Source organism: Aythya ferina (genome assembly GCF_964211825.1).
Source record: "Aythya ferina genome assembly, chromosome: 2".
Lineage (NCBI taxonomy): Eukaryota > Metazoa > Chordata > Aves > Anseriformes > Anatidae > Aythya > Aythya ferina.
In genome coordinates this window covers 76,676,059-76,689,324 of record NC_140297.1, presented here as the reverse complement: position 1 = coordinate 76,689,324, position 13,266 = coordinate 76,676,059, and the positions used below count along the sequence as shown (strand labels likewise).

Sequence of the window (13,266 nt, the reverse complement as noted above, 5' to 3'; positions counted from 1 at the left end):
TGGAGGAGAAAGGCAAAACAGGGAATATCTTTGCTTTGTACAGGGATTTCATTCTAGCAAGCAGAATACTCTACAGTTTCTCTCAATTTATATCAGCCTTTTATTACTGCACTTTTCCTGTAAGCTCCTACTATCACTTCTTGCCTCTACTAACTTATATGAAATAAAGGTTTATCAGCTTGTTGATAAAGGAGTGTGTGCAGTAGGAGGCATAAAGCTCTAGCAGTATCTCAGAGGTGTTCCCCAGCTTGTACTGTCATAGGGCATCTGATCTGGGATATAAACTCAAGTTGGAAGTGTGCAGTACTATGTCTTTACCAACAGGCTGCATCAAGGGAACACAGAGATTTAGAAATTAACTGGATATAATGAAAAATTATATGGCAGTTTTCCCTTTTAATGCTGTCCCCACACGCACGTCATTCTTAACATGATGTTTTTCTATTTTAAACTTTATTATGGCAACTCTTAATGTTAACTCAAAGTGAACTTTGAAACATACATGTATATCAAACAGTAGGAAATCATGTAAGGCAGAGAAAGCAAGTGTATGTGTGCTTATGCAAAGCCAATCATTCAAAAAATATGTCATGTTGGTCAAAAGCTAGAACTGTCCTCTTCTGTTTTACAACAATAATTAAGAAAACGCCTCTCTGAAATACATTCTCATGAAGAATTATGTATTATGTGATATATATTTCTGTACCTATGTGTATGTTCTTTGATTTTTCTGTTGATACGCCATGTTAGTGCTAGGTCAGAGGTTGGACTCGATGATCTTGAGGTCTCTTCCAACCTAGAAATTCTGTGATTCTGTGATTCTGTGATCTGCTACATTACAGATTGGTTTTATTGTATTATCCCATTTCAGTGTTCTAAATTACAGCATAAAGATCATGATATACCATAACTTAGCCTGATCAGATCATGATCCTTAAAAAAGAATGCAGTCTTCATGAAACCTGCAGTGCTACAATACCTGATTTTTAAGACTTAAGGAATAGATACAAATGTAATTTACTTTATTATGAGCACAACACAAAATGAAACAGGACTGGTATTCCTCCCTTGGTCTCCACATTAACATAAAATAAAAATAGATACTGAACTGTTATTGTGGGCTTGTCAACCACACTATAGTAGTTTCATATGATATTTACACTAGTTTAATGGATGAAAAGGTTATCTTATTAGTTGTTACACTATCCTAATATAAATAAAACATCTGTATGCCTGTGTCTAGGAAACTTGTAGTTGCTGTACTGCAAAGACCATCCTGTCATTGGTTCCTATATGTAATAAAAATGTACAGCTGACTTTTACTTCTGCTTGGAATAGAGAGAGTTGTTTTTTTTTTTTTTCCTTGGATATGTTTCATATTATAGACATGAGACAAAGAAACTGCACAAAAACTTTTTCTTTTGAAATGAGGGTGAGGAAGGAGGTAGAAATGAAAAGTATTTGTAATTGTTTGGAGACAATATTCAGAACAGATGAAGTTTATTTTGCTTCTAAGATTTCTTTCTTCTAAGAAAAAACATCCCTTAAATGTATACACTTCTTTTTCTTGCAAACAGTCACCTGTTATTGTCCTGATGCCTTTTTCTATGGTAAGTAGACTGGGACCATAAATATATACAAGGCCCAAGATGTGGGACTCAGTCAACATCAGTAGTATTGCTGTGCTATATTATTATAGTGTTAGCATATATATGCCTGTGACCTCTGTCATGGGGCAGTTTTCTCCAGGGCTAGGGGTCCTGTAACCTTGCAAAGGTCTTTGTACTGGTACAACTACCACAGATGAAGTCTCCTAAAGGGGGGTATAGACAGACCTTTGAAAGCAGCAGTGGGCAGCAGGGAGAGACAGACCACTTTGTCCATCACAACATTGAGATTTTCCTGGCTCTGTCTATGTGGTTTAATGGGCACAACATCATATTTTTTTTTTTTTATGGCTATCATTCCCAGAATATTCTTTTAAAAATATTATCCATCACTAGGCCTTAAAATGCTGTCTGATGTAGTCATGACAGACTTACGAGCTTCAATTATGAATCAGGACTGTAGTGTATAATAATATCTACAAGTTCCTGCTTTCTCAGTGAAGAACTGTCCTGTATTCTCCATATATTTTTCTACTCCTTGGGTAGAGATAGAGGGGCCTACACTTCTTTTAGTCTTGGTTGAAATCTGTGGATAGTGTTACAACAATTAATTTGAAATAAAAATGGCTTCTTTCTATCCTCAGGATGTTTTTTGTATAAAAGGACACCTGTTTATATTTTTTAAAATATATTTATTTAAAGTCATGTTTTCATGTTTCACTTGTCCCTGGAGAAATATGTGAACCTCAAAACAGCAAAGTGTGAGAATAGAAGTTTCTATTTAGGTCCCTCCCTGTTTTCTTGGTATATCCCTTGAAGATTTCCAATGTGTCATTAGTAAGTCAGTTAAAAGTAGATTTAGATATCATCAGTTTCTATACACCATAAAAATTGTAAGTAATCCATTCACTGAAGATGCTAATGAGATGAATAAGATTTAAACCTTAAAATATCGTGTTTTATGTTTTATGTTGAGTCTAATCACAAGATAACCTGGATTTTCAGTAGAAGATTGACAGTTGTTAGGAATAATTGCAAAACAACACAAATAGAAAGAAAAAGAAAAGAAAAAAACAACATAATGTGTTTCAAAGAATAACTCCCAAACATGACAAAATGAAATAAGAAAACAAAAATATTTCAGGTCTTATTTTCTACCTGTAAGCATATTATAACCAAATTCCCTAAATATGTTACTGCCATCCCAAGAGCATCTTTTAAACACTGTTTCTGTCTCCTAGTTTCTCTTTGGGATAGTTACCACAGCCTTGTGGCAGAAATATGTAGTGTCCATAAAAAGTAGGACAGGAGTGTGATTTTTTTCCTTTTGTTGGATGAAGATTTCTGCCATTAGCATGTCGACATGTGCTCTTTCCCTTGAGTAAGAGTTTGGTGCCCGTGGTCAAGACAGCAGTGAAGCTGCCACCTTGGTTAAAACAGGTGAATCGAGCCCCAGGCGTATAACATTTGGTTCTCTCCATGACTTAATAGCTGGGCACATTTTATTGACAGTTTTTGATTAAGAACTTTCAAGCTTTTGTGTTATCTGTTACTAGATCCATTTTTTTCTGGTAGTTACATCTGTGAATGGCAGATACACAGATATAGATAGATGGATTTTCCTTGTAATATTGTTCTTTTATAAATGATACACTTTTTTTCTTGTTTACAACTTAATGCTATCAAATTTCTCTTCTTAAGTTAATGAAGTAGTACCTAGATTTGAATAATTGAGAAAATCTTTCTTAAGGTGGAAATGTATTACTTTTAAAATTTATTTATAATATTTAGAAACTTTAACGGAGTAACAGTCATTCTGATGATGAAAAGAAACTGATCTCTTTTCTAAAATTAAAGTGTGTGTGTGATACAATGTACAGAATGGAAAATGGAGAAAAAAATCATACATCCCTTCTTCCTCTTCCTGTCTTTGACAAGCAAGGCATCCGAACCCATTCTGAAACGTATTTTTTGTGCATGTATTTTAATTGTGATGTGGCTTCCTTTATGTGAGCTCAGAAAAATGAGAATTACAAATGAACAATGAATTAAGACAGTTTATTATAGTAATAACACCATTAAAGTTTTGATGAGCATAAATCTTCAAGTTAATTCAGGAATTTATAATGTGAATGAGACAGGTCACTGGGCTTGAGCTCCTCTAAATTGGCTACCTAAAATATTGTGACAAAAAAGGACAAATCAATTATTTAAATTCTGAAATCCATAGTTGTTCAAAAAGTTACAGTTTATTTTCAATTTGTTGTATTCAGGTGTTTAAATTATACTTGATATGCTTAGAACAGAAATTACAAAAAGCCATCAAGGAGTGATTTTGTTAGGCTTTCCATTCTAACAACACCCGCTTAGCTGGAGTTAAATACAAATAGAGCTTAAGGTAGTTTGGCCTTCTAAGTTACAGGATAAAAACAAACGAACAAACAAACAGCTGTGTTAGCACGGGAGCCACTTGCTACATTTTGGGTATATTCAGGAAAGAAATTACCCAGCTTTTCTCTCCTCCATGGCTGCAGCCATCAAGATCCAAGCAGCAAGTACCTGCACATAAAGTCTGAGCTGTTTTGCCAAATGTACAGCCTGCAAAAGTCAGGTCTAATGGGATAATAGCAGGCTAGGTGGATCAGCCCCACAGCTCCCAGTTAGATGGTTCCAGCCCAGTCTCTGGAAGAGCACCCAAACAGTCTTGTCTTGCAAGAGTGTATGACTATGGCATCATTTTAGCGTTGTGACTGGTTCCTTGTTACTCCTCTGTGTATGCTCACTGGAGTCCATTTGTAGCTCTAGCTAAAATCCCCCATCCCCTCCCCTTGTGTTTTTTGTTTGTTTGTTTTTGTTTTGTTTTTAATTAAAAAAGGGCACAGAAGTAAAATCATGCTACTTCAGCACTAAAAGATTTCTGGAGTAGTTCAGAAGCTATTTTGTTCTCATTAGAGTAGATTAAAACTGGACTATTGGATAGCAAGCAGGACAATAACATAAAAAATGTGTCATAATGGCTTGATGACTGCAAGAAAAAAAAAATGATTATTTTTGAGAATGAAATTCTATTTAAGTAAAGAGAATTCATCTTAATGATTCCAATGTGTAGTCAAGCACTGACTTCTCCAGAGTAGCCTATTAATACTTTAAAATATATGAGTTAAAATGAAGCGATATATGGAGAAAAATAGTTTGAAGTTAGCTAAATACATTTCTGTACAATCAGAAATACTAGCAACAAAGCTCAAGATAATACTGACATAAAAATAATTATTTTTATAATGTTGGTATTGTTCAGAGTCTTTTCTCTTTAAAGGAAACAATTACAATGACTTACAGCAGTTTGCTGGTGAATTGGTATTTCTGCGTTGTGAGATGCTTGATGCTTGGTTTCTTTCTGACTGAAGTGTTCTGTGAACACTTTTTAATATAGTTTTTTCTTTGTTTTGTTTGTTTGTTTTCTATACATAAGTAAAATCTATTACACAAAATAATCACCAGTGAAATAATCACCAGTGAAGTAACTATGGTTTGAAATGTTTCCTCCCACAGAAGCCTTTAGGTTTTTATCTTGTTTTGTGTTTACACTGTTACTGCACTCTGACCTGTTCCTATCATATAATAGGATATAGTAATCCTATTATATGTCCTATAATAGAATCATAATCATATAATAATCCTTAGTGAAGGATGGGTTTTTGCAGTGGAAATTGAAAAGCATTCATCTGACAATGAGATATCTGATACACTAGAAATACTGTTTCTTCACTATCTCTCACAATATAGCTCATTGTATCTCCCACATGTATCTTTTTAAGAGCTTCCTAAATTTGAGATTAACTTTTTTTTTTTTTTTTCTTAATTGCAACTGGGAAGGAAAATGAAGTGGAGAAAAAGACACATTCTTAATGAAAAAACTGATGAACTTTGATTAGGTTTTCCAGTTTTCTTTAGGGGAAACTATAAGTTGTTGATAGGTTTGGATTTTTTTTTTTTTTTTTTTTTTTTTTTTTTTTTTTTGTGTGTGTGTGTGTGTGTTTAATTTTTATTCATATATTTGAATACCTTCTCACTTCCCTGTCTGGAAAAAGAAATATATCATTCTAAATTCTCATTCCTTATTCTTCAGAATTTGTAGGAAACCTAAGCTTTAGTTAAACATTATTTTTCTCAATATTCATTAACATGGTAAGTCTCCACATTTCAGCAGTTTGTCAAAGTAAGCGAAATGATGTTCGTTACTTACTACTGCAAGTAAAATGTTGATGACTTTTCTTGTGCAATTCCTTGAAAAGTTTGTTCCAGTTTTTTCAGATGGGAATCTTAAGAATGCAGATACTTTTAATCTTTTGGTGCCATCTTGTGGCAAGACGATAATTATATGAAAACTAGTTGCTCTTTTCCAGCCTACACTTCTATGCCTACCAGCAAAATACTTTGTTTTGGTGACAGATATGTATGAATTTTTATACGGAATGTAAAATATCAAATCAAGTCATACACAGGAAAAAATCTTTTTGGTTGTTTCTTTTTTGATCTTTTCATGTACATTACTACAAATATTGATTTGTGAGACTTGTGAGAAATCTCACAAAAATTTGTGAGACTTGTGAGAAATCTCACAAATAATGACTATGGTTACCACATAGAAATAGATTTTTAGTCCTTAATGCATTAGAACTCTGTAGAATACTTAAATGCTTTACTAGTTCAAGGCAATAGTCAACAGATTTTTATTATATTAGTTCATTAGATCTCTGTAGAATATTTTAATACTTAGGTAGCTCAAGGCAATGTTCACTTTAGCATCCTGAAATGTTTAGCAAAAGCCAGTATCCATGCTAGCATTCTTATTTTTAATTTTATTTTCTGGTTTAGGTTTGGAAAAATTCATACCAGCCTGCATGCAATAAAAGCAATAACAGCACAGGAATGCTGTTTATTTTCCTGGTATTCTCACTGCACTTCAACAAGATCAGTGTTTTTGGTTTTGAGCTAAATGAATACTAGTTTAATACCTGTGTTTTTGAAGGTAATGCTTGTAGATGTTTGCAATCAGTACAGATAACATTCTCACTCAATCTCATACAGAGTTTTCTGTGTGGTAGTCCATATTTGCTTACTGATTTGTCTCTGAGTTCCAGTCATGCTGAAAGTCTTTAGATGCAAAAATATTATTCTTTGTCAGTAGCTGGAAAGGAAATCAAGATGTCTGTCCTGTTTTCACTTAAGCCAGTGATTCTTATTCTTTCAAAAGAAAGGATTATTATTTTCTCTTTCTTCCCTCTTCCTTCTTCTTTTCCATTTTTTTTTTTTTTTTCCTAAAAGATATTTATTTAGTCTGGTCCAAATAATGTGTAAATATCTTTATGTCTTTGAAGATCAGTTGCTGATTATAACTTAGTGAGATTATAATACCCTTTTATTATAATACTCTTTTTTTTTTTCCACTTAAGGGGTCTGAAATCATATAAGAATTATAAGTTCATATCTTAGGGCCACAAAACACTGAAACTTTGAATTTCAGTCCAGTACTATAGCTACAAATATTAAAAAAAAATAAAAAATAAAAAAAATCTTACAAGTGTTTTTTTTTGTTGTTGTTATTTTCCTATCTTTCAGAATAGAATTTAGTCATCCAAATTAATCCTGACTGAAGCAGGACATACTATCAAAATGAGTACCAAATGAGAACACTTTTCAGGTTCTGATATTTAAAATGGAAGTAGTGTTTCAATTGGATATTCTTACATTGGAAGATGCTTCCATCATTTTCTGTACACAAAGGCAATACTGTTTCATTGTGCATGCTTTGTAAACAGAACAAAAATATGATAAAGATGCTAATAAAAAATATGGTTTCCAGTAATTACTGGATATATATTAAAATGTTGTCACTACAATGTGTTTTGTAATAGGCAGTCACTAGCTGATGTACAGCTGCACCAGCTAGTGAGAGTGATAAATCAGTCAGTTGTCAAAGGGTTCCTTTTTGATGGTGAGAAACTGTGATTTTTCTGATTAGGGTTAGCTGGGTTAGCCAGAGATTAAAAAAAAATCAAAAAAAAAAATCATGCTTGTCAGCTAAACCAGAAGGAAGGATCACAACATTAATGCAATAGGATATAGGATATCAACATTTTTGTGTATGAGCAAGAGCTGTGTCCATTCAAATTTTTTCTCCTCACACCAGTAAAATTCTCTTGACAATTAAGCTCATTTGAATACTTCACTCTTTCCGTATTTTGTGGTGTTTTGTATAGTATGCTTTACATACAAGATTAAAGTGATAAGTGACCTACTGAAAGGAAGAATTGCAATTGTTTTTTCCAGTGCATTTACTTGGCATGAATATCCTTATGAGAGAGACAGACCTAAGTCTAGGGTATAGACTTTTTGATAAAAATGGTATTGATAAATGGTTTAATAAAAATGTCATTGATGGTGATAAAAATAATATTTACATAAAATAATATTTAATATTATATGATTATTATTAACATAATAATATAAATAATATTAGCATAAATAATGCAAATATTGTGACATATAGAGTATACCAATATTAATTACATTGAAATCTAAACTATTATTTGTATTTTTGTGCCTTTTGCAATGCATATAAAACCAGTTTCAATATGCTTCTATTTCTGGCTTTCTAGATCTGATAGAGACAATTTCTAGGCCTGGAAGAGATTTTTCATTTTGTAACATCAGAAATACGTAGTCAGTATATCACAGAACAGCATTTTTTGTCATTTCAGGGTAACTTGTCTATAAGAATGAGAGGTTTAAAAGCTTTCTAGAAAGCTTTCTTACCAAAATTTCAGTTTCTCAACATCTTATTCTGGATGAATCATTTTCATTTGTGTATGTGCAGTACTCTAATTTTCTTGAGGTTATATTTAATGCCAACCTAGGGCAGAATATCTCTAAGAACTTTCAAGAGAGGAAAAGTATGCTATGCTCTGTATATTAAAAGTCTTTTTTTTAAATTCAATTTTTTTCTTAAATGTGTTTACCTATAAAAACTGGAGGTGAGGCAGGACAGCATACTTCAACTGAAACATGGAATGAAATAGGCAACAAATCAAGCACAGATGCAGAACAATAATGTAGCACATCATAAGTTTATCAAAGAGAAGGTCCTCAGTGAAAGGCTGTTGTGTATATGCATCACAAAAAGCAGAAATGTAACTGGTAAGCCAGTAGATGTTGTGAAGGAACAGAGAGGGAATTGCTTGGATTAATTGGTATGTATACCTGAAGGACTTCAGGAAATCAAATGGATGCTTATTTGAACAGAAATGTGAAATTTGAAGAAAAGATGTTATAAAGATTGCATCTCTTAATCCATCTAGGACAAGAGGAAATGGCCTCAAGTTTCACCAAAGGAGGTTTATGTTGGAAATCAGGAGAAATTTCTTCTCAGAAAGAGCAGTCAGCCATTGGAACGCGTTACCCAGGGAGATGGTGGAGTCACCTACTTGTGGGTTTAAGGAGAGGTTGGACATGATACTTAGGGACATGGTGTATTGGGTAATGGTGGTGGGGGGGGGGAACAGATGATCTTGTAAGTCTTTTCCAATGTTAGTGATTCTGTGATCTTAGAATACGCAGCACGAGCCTTCAAAAACTGAAGTGTTATGGAAGATTTCATATGCAAAAGAAGCACAATGTTCAGTGACAGAATAAAGAATAGTTTGACCAAGGATTTAAGCAGAGATAAAGTTGATACAAGGTTAGGAGAATTTACTGCCAGATTGGCTAAGAGGGATGTAAAATAAAGGCAAAGGATAAAAAGTTGATGTAGATGGTTAGGAAAATGTTTTGGAAAGATGAAATAATACAAAGTACCACTTTCTTCACTGAAGTTAAAGAGCAAATAGGAAGCTGTCAATTAAAGTGATTATTTCCATTTGTGGAGCTTCTAGGGGTGAAAAGAGAACAGAAGTTGTTAATGATTTTGTGACCATAGTCTAGAACTCCTGGTAATCTGTCTAGTACCATTCAGAATCTGTTTTTGAAAGAAGCAGAATTGCTAGAATTTCTTCATCACAATTGCTAAATCCCTTGCATGTCCCTGCTGCAAATTGCACCTGTTGAATCGTAGATTTTTATATTTCAATCCCAGTGTGCTTCATCTAATTAGAATTTTAGGTAGGTAAGTAAATACATTATTTATGCTGGAAACTGTTAGATCCTATGTATAAAGGGGAGACAGAAAAGTGTCTGCCACAGAACTTGTCTAGATGATCAAAAGGAAAAAATGTTTTTTAAAACTGTTTCTGAGGTTAGTCTGTCAGATAAGATTGATTGCTGATCTGTGGAACTTGTATATTTAGTGTGTTCTTCTCCTGACTGTCAAAATTATTTATGTCTAGTGTGATTACTAGCTAGACTAAGCAATGTGCACCTAGGCTGTGGCAGCAAAGGAAGAAAATTCATCCTCCTGCAGTAATATATAACTGACATGTCTCAGGGTCTGACTGCTTAGAGAAATTCTAAGCAAGATAACAAGGTCACAAAAGCACAGGATCCCAACGACTCTGAGTGCTGCCCTTATGTACAAGACATAGGTGTGCCATCTTTTCAGACACCTGCAGTAGCAGTCTGAATGAGTTTGTCGCTACGTCTTTGCCCTTCAGAGATTACAGTAGTTAAGGCAAAGCGAGAAGTGCCATTTAAATTGAAAATATAAGTGTTAAAACAGGAGCAGTGATACTGATATTTTGGTTGGAAATCTTTCCTTTACCAAAGTGAACTTGGCTGTTTCCTCACAAAGGTGAACAGAGAAGCCAAGTACTTCTCCTATGAAGAAGAGCTGAGAGTATTGGGTCCGTTCAGTCTGAAGAAGAAGAGGCTGGGGGGGGGGGGGGGGGGGGGAATCTTATCATTGTGTATAAATACCTAAAGGGAGAGTTCAAAGAAGATGGAGCCAGGCTCTTTTCAGTGGTGCCCAGTGACAGAACAAGAGGTAGTGGGCACAAACTTCAACACAGTAGTGGGTTGGACCAGATGACCTCCAGAGGTCCCTTCCAACCTCAATCATTCTGCGATTCTGGAAGTCTGTGATATATACACTACCTGTGGATGAAGCACGTGCTTCCTTCACTACTTTCTACAGTGTTGAAGTACTCTAGACTGGCTTTCAGGTATAAATATGCAGCACTAAGAAAAAAAAAAATAAAATTATCAGTTGGACTGATATAACAGAGCCCATGTGCTTCAGAAAGAAAACGGTATTTTTCTGAAATGTACTTATATCAGTGTCTTTTGACATAGAACAAACTGAAATGCTTACATGGAGTTTGCTGTTATTTTTGCATATTGTAAAGAGAATGCAGGATACTAAGGACAAAATAAATTTTATTTAATTAAAAATGGGAGCAGAAGCCCTGCTGTAGCATTTTTAAAACTTTATTTTCCTAATTTAACAATAATTCAGTAATAGCCTTACAAGATCTTGGTGCAGGAAAGAAAATTTTCAGGGAAATTACAACCTTGTGTCTCTAGAATTTTAACTTTCTCCAACAGCATTCAATAAAGTTCTCTTCAGGTAAAAGTAAAAAAAAAAATAAAAAACTTGGTAGATAATCCAGTAGTTTTATGGTAGTCTTAGACCAAGCTACAGCTATTTCTAGATGCTCAAATAATTTGTGACAGCCAATTTACATGAGAAAGTAGTGGTAACAATGACCAGTTCTTGAGCTGGTCAGTACTGACCCTGGTCAGTACACATTCCTGTCCATGAGATTGTTTTGCAATATTTACGCTTTGAAAAGACCAAATCTTTCTTATTAAAAAATAAAGAAGTAAAAATAAAAAGTCCTGAAGGGGGATAAGTAAGTGTTAATTTGCACTGCCTCTTTCTGTGCTTTTTGGTACTTTCTCTGAAAGGCATTTTGTTTAACAACAACAGTCAGGTGCTCTTGTCGATTAGGCCATGCTTGAAATATTAAGTACTTGTTCACATGTAAGAACCATGTGTCTAAAGAGCCAGAAGATGCAGGGCTAGGCAGCACTGCAGAAGCTCCTCATTGTCAGCAAATTTCTGATGTTCTCTCCCTAATTAATGGAAGAAAAAAACTTGCCTGTGGGCCTGTGAGGAAGATTAAAAGCCACCTCGTACTATTACAATCTTGGAGGATATACTGAACTGCAGAAGTTGTGACTTTATGCATAGGAAACCCCAGCATTCTGTGTATAACTTAAGCCTGTGCTTAATTTCCATTGTGTTTAACAGGATTTGATCATATATATCAACATAAGCACATTTAAATTGTTTTTTAACACTGTGCAGATACAGATCCATGTGCTTTGGCCAACTTGGTCCTTAATGAAAGCTGTGCCTTGTTCTGAGACCTTTGTTACCTAGCAGAAAATTAGAATAAATATTTCCGTATTTCTGGTATTAAGTGAGTGTTAACCATCAACCTTATCTATTTGTGTCTCGGTCTCTGCTTAGTGCTGTTATTAGTGGTGTTAGTCAAATGGTGCTGTGTTTAGGACTTGTAAGTTTTTCAGACCTTTTACTGTTTTCCACCTAGATTTTAGTAGAAGGACATTTTTCATCCCTCATATAATCCTCAGATTGCAGGTTTTTGTTGTTGTTGTTTTGTTTGTTTGTTTGTTTGTTTGTTTGTTTCCCATAACCTTTTAATGATCTCCAATAAGTATTTGTCAGGTAGTTGGTTTAATTGATTTAGAGACCAAGGTGAGCATCCATAAGGAAGTGTACAGGACAGTTGGAATGAATCAATTATATATAGAATATGTGTGACCAGAACTTATTCTGGAAGGGAAGCACAAAATGAGAACATATGCTGAGCTGATCATTCTTACTTCCCAGGAAGTGTTTAGTTACACTTTTGCTTCAGTGTGCACCAAACGGAAATTTTCATATCCAAAACAATATACAGAATTATATATTGGATAAATTATCTATGTGCTGTTTCACTTAAAAGGCTACGTTTTTTTTTAAGTCAAACACTGTCAAATATTTCGTTTGACATTATAATTATTAAATCTTCAATGTAAGACTGTAAGACTGTACAATGTAAGACTGTAAGACTGACATAAAATTATAAGGGAAATCAAGCCACAAGCTTTCATTTCTTTGCTTTTATTTTTGATTATTTTACCCCTAGGACTTTCATGTTTGTTGTGTTATGCTTTATGCATTTCTGTTCATAGATTGCCAAAATTATAAGCATACATCAAATAGTTGCTCAACTGTTCTGTTGAACAGAACTTGTTTCTCAGAACCTGATCACCTGCTTTCTTTCTGTGCAGGTGTTCCTTTTTCTGTGTGTGTGTTCCTTTTTACATATCCTGTTCTTTGCTTACAACACCTATGGTATTTGCTTCTCACTTTCTTTTTCCTACCAGTCACGGATGTGTGACTTTCATCTGTATGATATAATGATATTATGATACTACAAATAATTTTCTTTGTGTTTTTATTTATTTATTTATTTATGTTCATTCTCTTACTGATTTTTAAGCATGGATTTCATGGTATGATTTGCAGCTTTTCTACATTTTAAGAATATTAAATGTTATCAACATTGTTCATTTTGTACAGTTGTAGTTCCTGGATAATTTTCAGTATATAATAGATACTATTTATGAACATGTATTGAATGATAAAGGTAAA

General features: G+C 33.9%; 1 protein-coding gene and 1 long non-coding RNA gene across 10 annotated transcripts in view; both read left to right on the top strand.

Moving 5' to 3' along the window:
• Window positions 1-13,266, top strand: part of LOC311432904 — a 587,624-nt gene that overhangs the window by 36,922 nt on the left and 537,436 nt on the right. The gene's annotated exons all lie outside the window — the stretch shown is intronic.
• The window catches only part of CDH10 (cadherin 10), a 111,758-nt gene that overhangs the window by 4,278 nt on the left and 94,214 nt on the right, over window positions 1-13,266 (top strand). The gene's annotated exons all lie outside the window — the stretch shown is intronic.